The 15,650-nt window shown below is 43.4% G+C and overlaps 1 protein-coding gene across 2 annotated transcripts in view; it reads right to left on the bottom strand.

Annotated features, from left to right (window-relative positions):
- Window positions 1-13,870, bottom strand: part of sorbs1 (sorbin and SH3 domain containing 1) — a 58,757-nt gene extending 44,887 nt beyond the window's left edge. For both annotated transcript variants that reach the window (XM_082153579.1, XM_082153581.1), the window contains exon 1: window positions 13,755-13,870. The gene's annotated coding sequence lies outside the window, so the exon portion shown is untranslated. The remainder of the gene's footprint in view (window positions 1-13,754) is intronic.
- Window positions 13,871-15,650: the final 1,780 nt, after the last annotated feature.

Raw genomic sequence — 15,650 nt, 5'->3', positions numbered from 1 at the left:
CACAAAAATATTAAGCAGCACAACTGCATTCAACATTGATAATAATAATAGATAATTTTAAATTTCTAATAATATTTTATAATATTTCTATTACTGCATTTTTTACCAAATAAATGCAGTCTTGGTGAACATGAGAGACTTTTTTCAAAAACATCTCAAACATTCAAAAAGAAAATCTTACCGACCTTTTGAAAGGTTAGTTCTCTTACGAGAGGTCTCTCGTACTGCGTAAGATATCTTACGCTGGGGAAAATCCTTTTTCCGCGAGATATTGAAGCCAAAAATTATCCTTAATTTTGTAATAATGCAAAACGCGTTGCAGCAGCAATGCAGACATAGGCGAGACAGCTCGCGCGCCTATTGGCTGCTCTGCGGCAACTGCAGCAGCCTATCGAGCGAGGCCTGGCGTGACGTCAGACCCAATCAGGGCACTTCGCGCCCGCTGCGTCACGTCCCGCCGAAATGGGCGTGGTCTAGGCCTATAAATATCGCTCGCAGGCAGCTATTATCTGATTTTTCATCCTTCAAGCGAAGCACACGCATCGCTGGAGCTGGATTAGGAGCCGCGCCGTCGAGAGAGAGCACCTTCAGCGGGACGAGTCACTGAAGTCGCTGGCCGCGCCGCCTTCCTGCCTTCCTGCTGCGCTTTCCGGCGCTTATATCCTTCTCTTTATTACACTGTATTTCTGTGTGTGTGTGTCGCCGCTGCGACACACATTTCTAAAAGAGCTAGCGTCTTTTTAAAGATGCCTTCCTGCGGCTCGTGCAGAGCCACACTCAGCGACGGGGACCGCCACGTGATCTGCGTTTCCTGCCTGGGTGAGGAACATGCAGCTCTCGCGCTCGCTGACGGCGGATGCCCTCACTGCGAGCTGATGGCAATGGCGACTCTGAGGACTCGCCTAGCCGTCTTCACCGAGACTGCTCCCCCGCCCGCCGCGGCGTCGCGCCGTAAAAAGCGCCGTGCCCAGCGGGCCCCGGAACCCTCCCTCAGCCGCCAAAGCTCGCCGGTTCGCCCGCTTGCTTCCCCGGCTTCTTCTGTTTCGCTTCCTGACGGACAGCGGCCGCCGTCTGCCGCCGCTTCCGTTGATATCGCGGATGAGGAAGCCCTGCTGGGAGAGGATGATTCCTGCTCTATCCTGGCGTCAGGCAGTGAGGATTGGGCGGGCTCTGAGGACCCCGCGCCCCCTGCCCGCACTTCGTCAGGCAAAAGAGCTTCCATCGAGACGGAACTCATGCAAGTACTCGCACAGGCCGCGGCGAGCCTCGGCCTCGAGTGGTCTTCGCCTGAGCAGCCCGCTCACAACCGGCTGGATGGATTTTTCCTGCCTGGGGAGCGCGCTTCACCTGTGTCCAGACCGGCGCCCTTTCTTCCTGAGTTACACGAAGAAGTCGCCAAGTCCTGGAGCGCCCCCTATTCTGCTAGAGTGCGTCCTGCTGTTTCTTTGGCATTCTCCGCCGTTGACGATGCCAAGAACAAAGGATACCTCTCGCTGCCGCCGGTTGAAGAGGCGATAGCGGCCCACTTATGCCCGCCCTCCGCTGGACGGCGCGCTAAGCCGGCCCTACCCTCTAAAGCTTGCCGCACGACGTCGAGCTTGCTCCACCGCGCTTTCTCCGCCGCCGGGCAAGCTGCGTCAGCGTTGCATACCATGGCAACGCTCCAGATCTTCCAGGCCGATCTCCTCCGTAAGCTGGATGAGGAAGGACCTGACGCGATCTGCGTGCCGGACTTAAGGAGTGCCACGGACCTCGCCCTTCGTGCTACTAAGTCCGCAGCGCAAGCCATTGGACGGACTATGGCTTCTCTCACCGTGTCTGAGAGACATCTATGGCTGACGCTCTCGGAAATGGCCGAGTCTGAGCGCACCGCGTTCCTCGACGCCCCGCTTTCCGCCGCAGGCCTCTTCGGATCCTCCGTCAAAGATTTCGCGGAGAGATTCGCAGAGGTACAGAAAGCGTCTCAGGCTATGAAGCACTTCCTCCCGAAGCGCTCCAGCTCTGCAGCAGGCCGTGCGAAACCGTCTGCTCAGAGCTCACAGCCACAGCCACCGTCCACTGCCTCCACTTCACAGCGCCGCCAGGCCAGAAGCGCGAGACCGCGCTCCCGCTCATCCGGTCGCCGCCCCGCAGGACGCGGCCCGCGACCTAAGGTTACGGTGAAGCCCGAGGCCCCGAAGTCGTCCTAGCACAGCTAGGAAAACGACGGTGTTCCAGTCCCGCTGCGGCCGGACTCACACCAAAGCTATTCGCTCGTCCAGTTCCAGAAAATGTGACTGTTCCAGTGTTTTCTGCAGCCAACAAGTCGGTTCTGTCACCCGCTTGCCTGCACACAAATGCCGTTTTCACGGCTACCCAGATAAATCCCCAAAAGAGCGTATTTTCTGGTGTCCCGGCCACGGCCGATGGTGTTTCGTGTGTAGTAAGAATGCCCACTGCCCAGTGCCCATCCCTACACATAAGCACAGCCTGTCACACAGGGCTCGCGCACATAAAACCGACTCAGGTCGGTTGCGCTTCAAACATGGTGAATGTGCCCACTACCCAGTGCCCACTAACACCACGTTACGCATGTCTCACGGTTTCTGTAAAAACGAAACCAACATGCACTCGCTTCACGCAAGCGAACGATGTTTTCGGTGTGATAAATGTGCCCGCTGTCCCGCGCCCACATCCACACATAGACATAACAGTTCCCACGGGAACCGCCCAGCCCTCCCCCTCGCGGTTAACCACCGTAGAGGAGTCGAGCGCGGGCAATCTGCCCGCTGTCATCAGCGCGCCCCATGCCTCAAATGTCACGAGCGACACGCTTGTGTTACAGCACACAGAAGCTTCTCCATCGCTGAGCGAGCGGAGCGCGCTTCGTATTCGACCCCTAGCTATCCATGCAGACGCATGGGCAAAGCTGCCCGGGGTTTCGAAGTGGGTGCTGAACATTATAAAAAGAGGCTATTCGCTGCAGTTTCGCCGACGCCCTCGCCGCTATGTGGCGCGCGTCGAGACCATGGTAAAAACAGAAGTAGCACATCTACTTCGAGCCGAAGTGACGAAACTATTGAGAAAAGGGGCCATAGAACCCCTCTCTCAAGATCAGAGCGAAGGAGGGCTATACAGCAGATACTTCCTGGTACCGAAAAAAGACGGGGGTCTCAGACCCATACTAGATCTAAGGCAACTGAACAAAGTGCTTGTGAAGCGACAGTTCAGGATGCTCACGACCAGGCAAATCCTTGTGCAGATTCGCCAAGGAGATTGGTTTGTGTCAATAGATCTGAAAGACGCGTATTTTCAAATACAGATAGCGTCACGTCACAGGCGATTTTTGAGATTCGCCTTCGAGGGCCAGGCATATCAGTACACAGTCCTGCCGTTCGGTTTGTCCCTAGCACCCCGTACATTTACGAAGTGCATGGACGCGGCGCTCGCACCCCTCAGAATGAGAGGCATGCGAGTGCTGAATTATTTGGACGATTGGCTGATTCTAGCGCAATCTCGCGCAGTGCTCATAGAACACACGACCATTTTACTCGATCACCTCGAGGATTTGGGTCTGAGTGTCAATTGGGCGAAGAGCTCCCTGTCACCCAGTCAGAAAATATCTTTCCTGGGCACAGAACTGGACTCACTATCCATGATAGCGCGACTATCACAACGGCGCGCGGTAGACATTCGACGCACAGCGAACTCTTTTCGCTGCGGCGCGTCTGTCCCGCTCAAAAGATTTCAGAAGATGCTAGGTCTCATGGCCTCAGCATCGTCAGTACTCCAGCTGGGTCTGCTCCGCATGCGCCCGCTGCAGTTTTGGCTGAAAGCGCGAGTCCCACGCAAAGCGTGGGCACCCGGTTTGCTTCGCCTCAGGGTCAATCAGAAATGCGTTACAGCGCTGAAACCCTGGAAAGCGAACGACTGGTACCAATCAGGTGTAAGCCTGGGGACTTCCTCGAGGGTGAAAGTGGTGTCCACGGACGCGTCCACCTCGGGATGGGGAGCGCTGCTCGAGGGCAGACCGTTCTTCGGCCAGTGGTCAGAACGGGAGAAGCTCCTGCACATAAACTGCCTCGAAATGCTGGCAGTAGACAACGCGCTGACGCGTTTTTGTCCCCAAATAAAAGGTCACCACGTCTTGGTCCGCTCGGACAACATGTCTGTGGTATCCTACATAAATCGCCAGGGCGGCATCAGATCCGAGAAACTGTACAGGCTGGCAGAACGCCTCCTGGTATGGGCTCAGTGCAACCTGCGCTCGCTCAGAGCAGCGCACGTGCCAGGGATCATGAATATAGGACCAGACAGACTGTCCAGGAACAACGTTCCGGCAGGCGAATGGTCCCTACACCCACAGACAGTCCAACTGCTGTGGAAGAAATTCGGCAGAGCGGAAGTGGACCTGTTTGCGTCTCAAGAAAACGCTCACTGTCAAGAATTTTTCTCCAAGAGCAGGAGCGCGCTGGCCCATGTGTGGCCCCGCCGCCCGCTCTATGCTTTTCCCCCCGTCTCTCTCCTGCCTCAGGTGATAGAACGGATCAGGGAAGAAGGATGCTCAGTACTGCTGGTAGCACCGTTCTGGAAAAACCAACCTTGGTTCCCAGCCGTGATGCAGTTAGCAAGTACTGCCCCGTGGCCAGTACCAGTGAGGAGAGATCTCCTCTCACAGGCCCGCGGCTCGATCTGGCATCCTCACCCGGATCTATGGTCCCTTCATGTCTGGGCCATCAACGGGTACATGTTGGACTCCCTAAAGGAGTATTAAACACGATCACGCAGGCTAGAGCTCCGTCTACAAGACGACTCTATTCTTCGAAATGGTCAGTGTTTTCGGGCTGGTGCACAGCCCGTGGTGTGTCACCCACAAATTGTGATGTGACGGAGGTGCTTTCCTTCCTACAAGAGCTGTTGGATGGGGGCAGGGCCCCCTCCACGCTCAAAGTTTATGTGGCGGCTATAGCAGCGTTCTCAGAAACAACGCTTGGTCAGTCAATAGGAAGGAACGATTTAGTCATCCGCTTCCTTAAAGGAGCTAGGAGACTGAATCCTCCCAGACCTCCCTCAGTCCCCGTATGGGACCTTTCTACGGTTCTGGAAGCCATGAAAGGTGCGCCATTTGAGCCTTTACAGTCAATCGATTTGAAACACCTGTCTTTCAAAACGGTGTTTTTGCTGGCTCTCGCTTCGGTGAAGCGCATAGGGGATCTGCACGCGCTCTCTGTGAGCGCGGCGTGCATGGAGTTTGGGCCCAATGACTCAAAAGTTATACTCAAACCTAAGCACGGTTATGTTCCAAAATCCCTCAACACACCGTTTAGGGCGCAGATTATCTCTCTGTCAGCCCTACCGGTCCCTGATGAGGAAAGAGACGCGAGCCTCCTTTGCCCAGTCAGGGCATTACGAGCTTATGTGTCTCGCTCGTCTGTTTTCAGACAGACGGAACAGCTCTTTGTTTCGTTTAGCGGACGTTCTAAGGGACTAGCCGCGTCGAAACAGAGCCTATCCAGATGGATAGTTGATGCTATAGCGCTGGCATACGCCTCCAAGGGCATGCAGTGCCCTTTGGGTGTCAGAGCGCATTCCACAAGAGGCATGGCCTCTTCGTGGGCTTGGTCGAGTGGGATTGCCTTGCAAGATATTTGTATGGCGGCAGGCTGGGCCTCCCCGTCTACATTTGTAAGGTTCTATAACCTAGAGGTTCCCGCCCTGCAGGCCAGGCTGCTGTCGGTCTAGACTACCAGTATTATCTGACCTGATGCGTTCAGCTCAGAATGCTGCGTTTACTGAGCACAGCTCAATTTTCGACAGTTTAAAGCTGGGCAAACTGTGTAAGACCCACATTTTTTTTTTTTTTTTTTTTTTTTTTTCATCAGTTCAGGCCGTACCCCGCCCTGTCTGTATGATGAAATTTGCGTCCCTTCGACGCTACTTTATGTGGAAAGTGAGGCTGCACCCCTCCTTCTTCCCGGACTCTCTGTGAGTTCACTGAGTGATTGTGCACTATATGTACCCCGGGCTTTCGCCCTTGGGTCTTTGGTGTCAGATCTCAGCACGCACGGCGTTTTACACTGGGTCCCCTAGCGTAAGATATCTTACGCAGTACGAGAGACCTCTCGTAAGAGAACGTACTCGGTTACTAACGTAACCTCGGTTCTCTCTAGAAGAGGGACCGAGTACTGCGTATCTTGCCGTGCATGCACACGCTCTGGTTGCTTCGATGATGAAAAACCAGATAATAGCTGCCTGCGAGCGATATTTATAGGCCTAGACCACGCCCATTTCGGCGGGACGTGACGCAGCGGGCGCGAAGTGCCCTGATTGGGTCTGACGTCACGCCAGGCCTCGCTCGATAGGCTGCTGCAGTTGCCGCAGAGCAGCCAATAGGCGCGCGAGCTGTCTCGCCTATGTCTGCATTGCTGCTGCAACGCGTTTTGCATTATTACAAAATTAAGGATAATTTTTGGCTTCAATATCTCGCGGAAAAAGGATTTTCCCCAGCGTAAGATATCTTACGCAGTACTCGGTCCCTCTTCTAGAGAGAACCGAGGTTACGTTAGTAACCGAGTACGTTCTTCAGTCATATTCATAAATGGATATCTGTTATAATGACAGCAAATTGTGTTCTGGCAGCTAGACCATTTAGATTAACATCATCAGGTAATTTACTTAATAATAATAATAATAATAATAATTAGTTAATGATTATAAATAAATAATTATAAGTAAAAGAATAAGTAAATTAGTAAATAAGTAGATTCATTTAAAACTGCATTCATTTAAATTATTTCAGCACCTCAACTGAAAACTAATAATATAATATCACATATTCTGTGACATCATAACAGTAATAACTATTTTATTGCTAACAAGAGTAATAATATATCAGTATAATTTTTATGTAATTTTTTTACAGTATAATTTTTACACTAAATAGATCTCCTTGATTAACAAAACTGTTTCTCAGCAGAAACTACCAATTTTACAACCAAAATCAGCTGGTTTTATTACCAATTCAATATATCTGTACCACTACCGACCCGAACACTCATAACACACTATTAGCATGGCTACTGAGAGCTATCATCACAAACATACCGTTAAAACAGAGATCATGCCATCTAAAATAGAGTGACACTTAAAAAAAACATCTGCCATTACGTCACGGAATACAGAAGCCTATTATGTCTGGAAGATGTTCTAGTGCACAGCTGTGTATAAATGAGTCAAAGTCTCCTGGCCTGGCCCCCACAGGCTGACCAGGACAACAGGCGGCCACAGAGGGAGGGGCACACGGCGCATGCACAGCATCAACCGCAGCACAAGCCAGAAAAAAAAAAAAAAGCTTTGTGCGCAGCATGGATGTTCTAGAAGGACAGATGGGGCAAATGATAATGAGTTTCACACTTGGGATACAAAGCAGTGCGTAATGGGGCGGCTTTTGATATCAAATGACTTACAAAGCTCATAAGGCATGAGGGATTTATTTTGTAGGTAATAAAAATAAAAATGGACCAGACTGAGCTTTGGGATACTGAATTTTGGCGCCTAAGTGAACAGCTCAGGATGTGACATTTAAGGGTCAATGACATATAAGCGCATCCTTATATCTAATGAGGCTTTATACAGTTGTATCACCATGACATTTTTTACTTTATGCACAGAAAAACCCCCCCATAAATTTCAATTCAGAAGTAAAAAATGTTGGCTGTGTCCGAAATACTCATACTCTTATGAGAAAGTACTTATTTTGAATAAGTAATTACGTCACGGTGGCTAGAAAGTATGTTCTATATAGTATGAGTGTGTGTACAACGGTAAAAAAAAGTTGCTGCCTTAAATTAAGTACAATCAACTTGGATATTTTAATTCATTTCAACTTAAATTACATGAAACTGACTAAATAAAACGAGTTGAATCTTGTATAACTTATTTTTTAAAAAGTTGAATATTGTTTGACTTATTTTAATGAGTTAAAGCAATGTAAAAACATATGTTGTCATAACTTAATGATCATATAATTTTTTTACAATGTATGAATGTAATCCCGACGTACTACATCTGCCATGTTTTCATTATCATGACCTACATCAGTTGCATCGCTTCAATGTCATTCACAAATCCTCTCCTGAGGCCTCATGGGATAGTAAAGTGTTCATCATATGCACACTTAAGAATCTCACCGGTAGTATTAGTTCATCCGGGAACTTTTTGCCAACTCTTTTATGAGTACGCTACTGTGAATTTGGACATGCTTCTTTTGTCACATACTAATTTCACCGACTATACGATTTCGGATGCTGCCATGGTCATCATAGAAGAGGATCAATTGTAGTTTTGGGGGGGGGTTTAAAATAATAAACATGACAAAAAAGCAGCAAGTGTCATTGTCCCTTAAATGCATGTACAGTAGCATAACTCTACATTAGTTGCTTTATGTTATGCACAAACTGTTTTCACAGTGTACAATGCAAAATGCTCTAAGACAAGTTTGTTAAAATAGCCTATGTTTAAAAAGTACAATGTTAATATTAAGGAACTTTCTGTACTGATATTTCACAGGTGTTTTACCCATATTTTGGCTTACATATTCCATTGTGTTGTGCTTAAGGGTTGAAGAAAATGTCCGTATAGATTAACAACAATACTGGTAATTTTCTGCCGGGACATTATCCATTTTTCTAAAAAGAAAAAAAAATATTTCTACAGTGAAGATATTAAGCACTAAGAAAATCTCACTGGCCAACCACTTATCAATATTTTTCCAACCAACAGAGAATTTAGGCACCCCACTTGCAATGCAGACAGAGGCAACTGTTTCAGACCTCTCAGTTATGTGGCTGGTGCCTGATAATTTTGTCAGGGTGATGTAGACTATTTAACCACACCTAAAAACAGCTCTATGATAATCCAGACATTTCAAGTGCTTCCCTAATGATGGAGGACCCCAAATCTCAGTGCTGAGCAACGCCACCAGGCACGGCCTTTATAAAGCAAGCCAAGCCATGCACATTCACACACACACTTGGATTTCACACTCTATTGAAAGGTGAACAGTTCACAGCAATCTAAAAAACACAATATAATTACATTATCTGAAGGTCCACCATGTTCCAGCAATGTGTTACACATGGCAAATGAATTAAAATAGCGTTTAAGCTCTGACATATCATTGTCACATTCTGTCACAATAACTCTCATCAGACAAACATCATCCCAACACTGACCTCAAACCAGCTGGTCTACAATCTGTCAAAGCAGCAAGAGGTGAAAAGAAAAATCTGTCAGCATAACACAATCTGAAGCAGAGATGGTCTGTTCAACTTCTTGTTTGCAATAACGTGCTGCTTTGTGCACACAGACCTTGAAATTTGTAGCGCTGACAAAACACACAGACTCGCACACACTTTAAGTGCCACTCAAAGCCACACTGCAGTCAATGGGGTAGAAGGGAAGTATGGGGTAAGATGAAGGTTGCTAAGCAACATGGCGAAACATTGAAACAATTTGGATGGGAATGGATGTTATGTGAAATCTGTCGAAGATGCCTCAATCATTGTCAATCATAACCACAAACATGCAGACATTCACACCAACAGCACAATTGCAAGTGTAAAATTGCTTTTATACAACATTAAATAAATAATATGTTAATATTTAGACATTTTAGACAGTAATGCCATAGCTACTGTTGTGTATTTTGTGTTTATTAACCGTCCGCATCAAGCAACAAACTAGTGTTGCTTCGTTCTTGGAAGAATCAGTGTTTTTGAACAAATCAGCTGAGTGAATGATTCAATGATTCACTCGCAATGTTTCATTCATGAATTATTCAGAATTTTCGAACAAATCAAATCTATTTAGTGAAATCTATTTAGTCACTTGTGACCACCTAGTACATAATGTAACTTGCAGAAAGGGTTACTTGACTTTACCAAATAAATATTTAATTTTCATGATTTATAAAAAATGTCCTGTTAAACTTGAAAGGAGGTAACAATTAATAATAACTTTCATTAATAAATCATTCATAAACATATAATGCTTAACAGATTATTAGTTAATAATATATATAATAATATAATAATTAATTATATAAATATATATATATATATATATACACGTTCTGTAAACGTTTATGAACATCTACAAATTTAACTTAAGATTGGGTACAACAAAAACATGAACAAATAATTATGTGTAAATAGTAGAAGTCTGTATATAAAACAAAGTTTATGAATAATATGTTAAAATGAATAGTGAGTAAAGTGCTTAAAAATACCATTTAAACATTAGTTTACATATTTAAACATTAACAAGCATATTATCTCATAGCTATTTGAATATATATTAACTAATGATTTAAGCATTATGTTTGTTCATGATTTATTGATTCATTTAATGATAATGCTAAGCATCTGTCAAAATAATTTGCATGATCATATACATGACAATAAATTATGATCTGTTAATCATTATGTAATGTTTAATAAGTTCAATAGTAAACATTAACAAGCAAATTATCTCATATTTCTAGCTATCTGTTAATCATTATTTAATGTTTGTCCATGATTTATTAATGAAAGCTATTATAAAGTGTTGCCATGCCATTAAGACTGTATCTATATGCGAAATGCGAACAGTGAAAAATACAGTGAAAAGTCCCAGCGCTGTTGGACTGTATCTTCTGAAATGCTGCTCAACCAATCAAGTTATGGGCTGGACGAATTGTTTTATATTGCAAAATAGATGCTGTTGTTAATGGAAACTCAATCAAAAGCTTTATCTGGACACTGGACATGAATATGTATTGAAGTATTTGTATTTGTACATGTACATGACTACCAGTTGTAAAATACAATATAACAGAGATAAAAAAAATCTACATACTTTGCTTGGGATTTTCAACACCATTAAATTTCATCCGTGTCGCCGACAAAGACAACATAACAGATTACTTTTTAATGGCCAAAGTACTTATAACCACTTGTTAAAAAAAAACCAGGGGATGCTATTAATATGATAATCCCCTCAATCCCATGGATGTGGGTGACTCAGGGGCTCTGTGAATGAATGGGAAGCCTGCGATTTTAATCCCCCTCAGAGCACTTCCTCTCTCCACTACCAGAGCCCAGTGCTTCATTCCATCGGCTGTCATACGCCTGCCCGCTCTCTCTTGGCTGTTTGCATCCAATTTGAGAGATGAAAAATTAAGAACGTGCCTTAAAAGCATACAATGAGAAAAATAAAGGCTTAATTTTTGGTTATCAAGTGCTTGAAACAGCAGGGAAATGTGAAGTGGCGGCAAATGACACTAGGAGAAATGTAATAATGGCATGTTATTAGCAGTCAATGCATGTCTGGGCATAATTGCAGTGCTACAAAAAGGCATGACTAATGTGCAAAAAACAACAACAACTTTTATGCCATTATCAGTGCTTACAGAGCTACTTAAAAAGAAATCCTGAGGTATCATGGCTTATAGATCTATTCTGAAATATGTATAATGTAACAACCTGAGGATGCTATTTAAGATCAGCCATGGCAAAAGTGTTATAGTTTGTCTATTCATTTGTCAATTCAAATGAGAACTAATTTAAACAGTGTTTCACCACCAATCTTATAGGTGCCTGTTCACCACACTAGACAGTAACATGATTCTACACAAAGCTTATAAAATATTAAGCACCCAACACAAATTATTCATTATCTTTGTAAGGAGACGGCTTCCAAAGATGCTGGCAGGAACTTCACCCAAATGTTGCAGTCTCTCACCTACTTAAGATTTTAATGCTGTTCACTTCCTCTTCGCTGAAATACTATATACCTCCTGTGCCAGAATACAATGATAACATCATGTATATGTATGGCAAACGTGCTGAGCTGAAAACACAGATACAACTTTTTCACAGGGTGTGAGATTTAAGGAGTGAGACTTCAATCGGATTACAGCTACAATATAACAATAAGAACTTATAGACTTATAGTTATCACATTTTGGCTTGTGTTAACAATTGCAGTAAAACCTGCTGGTTATTTATTTAACATTTATCAATACTATGTTGACATTTTAGCAGCCTATCACTTTAGTCTCTAATGCCAATAAACTATAGTTTTAAAAAGTAATTAAGTTTAAAAGTTTAAGATTATGCACCTGGATAGCCCTCCAAAGGCCACAAGACAACTCATACACCAAACAAAGTTTGCACTAGAACTAAATAGAAATTCATAAATTGATTTGAGATTCCTATAAATCCACATATTTAACTGGGTTAACTAATAACGGAATAACATAATTTTAAGAATGCTTAAATCTTCAATTTAAATAATATAATTTCTTAAGAACTCTTCCAGGGAATATAAAATGTTGGTTACTGTAATGGTGCACGGTTTATTATGGCAAGTTAGGGTTAAGCAAATATGGGACAAATAAATGTCACAATTGAACAACTGAGAACTGAGAATGCTCTTCTTAAACATAAGCCTGCATAAAGAATAGAAATCACCTTCATTATATTTTTACTGGGATCTTTAAAATGCTATTTGGAAGGTCAATTACTAACAAAATATATTACTGAAAAACTGTCTGTTTTAAAGCTGGACGATGCTGGCCGGCATTTCTTAAAAGTATCGTGAACTAAGTTGATAGTATATCATTGGTACCATGGTTCTACGATCTACTTAGGCTTACAATGCTTTTTTGAGAAACACAGCCCTTGTCATTTATGGTCCAGAGATGATGACTATCAGCTGGTGAGATCGAGGTTGACCTGGTAGACCTTGATAAAGCCAGTTAAGAGGTGGTAGTCCACCTTAGACAAGTTCCAAAAAACATCTTAGGCTGATATAACATGCATGGTTTGCCAAGCCACTTTGCCTTTAGCCACTTTTCATCAAATAAAAATTGAAATGCATCATTGTATTATTTAAACTGCAGCAAACACATTTGCTATACAATCATCAGCATATAAAATCACTATACTCTTGCTGACATGTCCTAACTTACCTGAGTAAAAAAAAGTTAAAGCAGTAAGCTACCTAACGATGTTCTAAAGTCTTTAGAAATTGCATTAAATATTATTTTGATATACTTGAAGACTTAAATATACAAAAGGCACTTTTGCATAGTTTATAGGCCTGCCGCATAAATCGCACTGCATTAGATTAGAACTCATCCTAACATTCATCATCGTAAATACAAGCTGTTATATCATTGCACTCTGGCACTAAAATCTGGATAAACTGTCTTATGTGTCCCGTTTAATTTTTCAAGCCATCTACAATGCAGTGGATTGAACTCGTGAAGTCTCGTTTCACTGTCCTGCTCCCTCCGCATATCCAGTCAATCCTATTCCTTATTTGGATGTCAAGTGTAGTCGAAGTCAGTAGGGCTCTTTTCCTGCGGAATACAAATTATCTCCATCCCGTCTCCTTCATCTCATCTTATAAACGCCTCAGCTCTTCAATAAGAATGAAATTTATAGTTTCACCCTTTACAATATAGCCATAAATGTAACACTAGGCTATATAATAATATCAATAGTGCTGAAGTAACTAAACACTAACACGCTTTGCCGCACTTCTGCACTGCACATTTGTCTGCAATGGATGGCCGATGCGGTTTATTGTAATAAACCCTGAGCCAAATAATAGCCTCCAAACGAAGTAAACACGTAAACTTTACGTTTTAGTTTGATGTAAAATATCACTGAGGTGGTCAAATAATGTGGATATGAAGGAGGATGTAGTATGCGTTGTGTAATACTCACCTTTCTAAGGAAGCAGTCCAGGTTTCCGTATTGATAAGGCTGCTGCACGCTGCACAATTCAGTGACGGTCACCGCACGCGCTCGCCCGTGCGTCGAGCCTCTCACGCTCTCATCACAATATCACTGGGGTGGGTGGGTGGAGAGAGAGAGAGAGAGGGGCGTTCCGTGGAGCCACAGACGTTTAATAAAACTCATATTCTATTTTAATAAAAGTGCATTTGCATTCCCTATTTGAATGAATAATAATACTTTTAAATAAAACATATTTATATAAAACAATTATTTCCTCATTTAAATTGCAACAACAAACTATACTAGTCTAGGTTAGACATATTTTACTTCAGTTTCTGAGCTTTAATTAAGTTGTAGGCTATTATGTTAATATAACTTATTTTAAATCATTTTAAGCCAACCCTGGGAAGTTTGCTGAGGCCCCCTAGCGGTACGTCGACCCCCTTGTTGAGAACATAGAGGAGCTAAAAATCAAAAACGAATTGACAGAAAATATAGATTCATTTTAAAGTTAAAGGGTCATATTTAAGTTTATTCATTATAACCATATTCCAAATAAATAACATTCATATGATTTTGTGAGAAACAGGGATTGTTAACGTGACACTATATGAGCCAATTAGCAAATACTATAGCTACTGGAGTAGGTATTAAATAATTATGCGACTGGAATTTTCAGCATATTATCAAAGCAAAAAAAAAAAAAAAAAGCAAAAAAAAGGTTTTAAGTGCATTCAAAGGATTATTTAAATGCTTCCCCTAATGTGTTAGTCTGGGTGCGAATTACACTGCGACTTTCAGGGTCAGAGAGATATTGTGAAGGACCTAGTTATTGGTGTTCCATGTGTATTAAACATATGCTTCCATGGATAGACTACCCTAGAATACCATGCACTTTCCCAGTAAGAAAAGCCCTCTTTGTTCTCTTTATACCGCTTTATACAGAACATTTTATAAACACTGAGTGACGTGTCTACAGACGAACAAGCTTCATGCGCATGATTAACAGATAAACCGCGCGCAAGCCAGTGAGAAAACGCGGTAAAGAGAGCCGCACATTGTGAGAGCTGTGAAGGCGCGAAAAACGCCGCACAACGTCTCCAATAATTTAATGTTTATATATTTTAATTATTTGAATCGTTATCCATTTGACTCTTAGCTTTTTTAACCGATTATTGACTGAAATCATCGTCAAGATTTGTAATCGAAGCATCGAGAAAACGAGTGAATCGTTTCACCACTACCAGAGAATGTCTAGCTCTGCCACTACTAAATACTTATTCTCAGCAGGTATAATGTGCACGGTCTGCAGGTAATATATGAACTTACCAAAAACATCCGCTAGAGGCCAATGTTTACACGTATAACTTTGCATATTGAGCTACAGCAGGGGTTCTCAACTCTGGCTGTCAAGGTCCGCTCTCCTGCAGAGTTTAGCTCCAACATGGGCGAGGCTAGCCCCTTTTTAGGGGTGCTTCAGCACCCCTAAAAAGGAGCTCAGCACCCCTAAAACTTGGAGTAAGAAATGTTGTTATTCTAAAAATATATATATTTTTTTTTTTGTCTTTGACAAGGTTAAATAATGTTCTTCATCTTCAGTCGGCAGCAGCGCCAAGCAGAGCGCAGGTCAGAAACAGAGGCGTGTGTGTGTGTGTGTGTGTGTGTGTGTGTTTGTTCATCTGAGCCTCATTGGTCTTTCACTTCTCGTCAGTGTCAGAATATTTGAGATGACCAATCAAATCAAAGTAGGCGGGCTTTATGTTCACAGAAGCTGCTGAGCGCGAATTTTACATGGAATTTTAGCAGCACGACTGACGCTTCAGTTTACGGTCAAGTGCGAGTTAAGATGTAAGTAGCTAAACTAAACATTTTATATTTGACAGT

Source organism: Leuciscus leuciscus, assembly GCF_965113295.1.
Source record: "Leuciscus leuciscus genome assembly, chromosome: 22".
NCBI lineage: Eukaryota > Metazoa > Chordata > Actinopteri > Cypriniformes > Leuciscidae > Leuciscus > Leuciscus leuciscus.
This window is presented reverse-complemented; position numbering and strand designations above follow the sequence as displayed.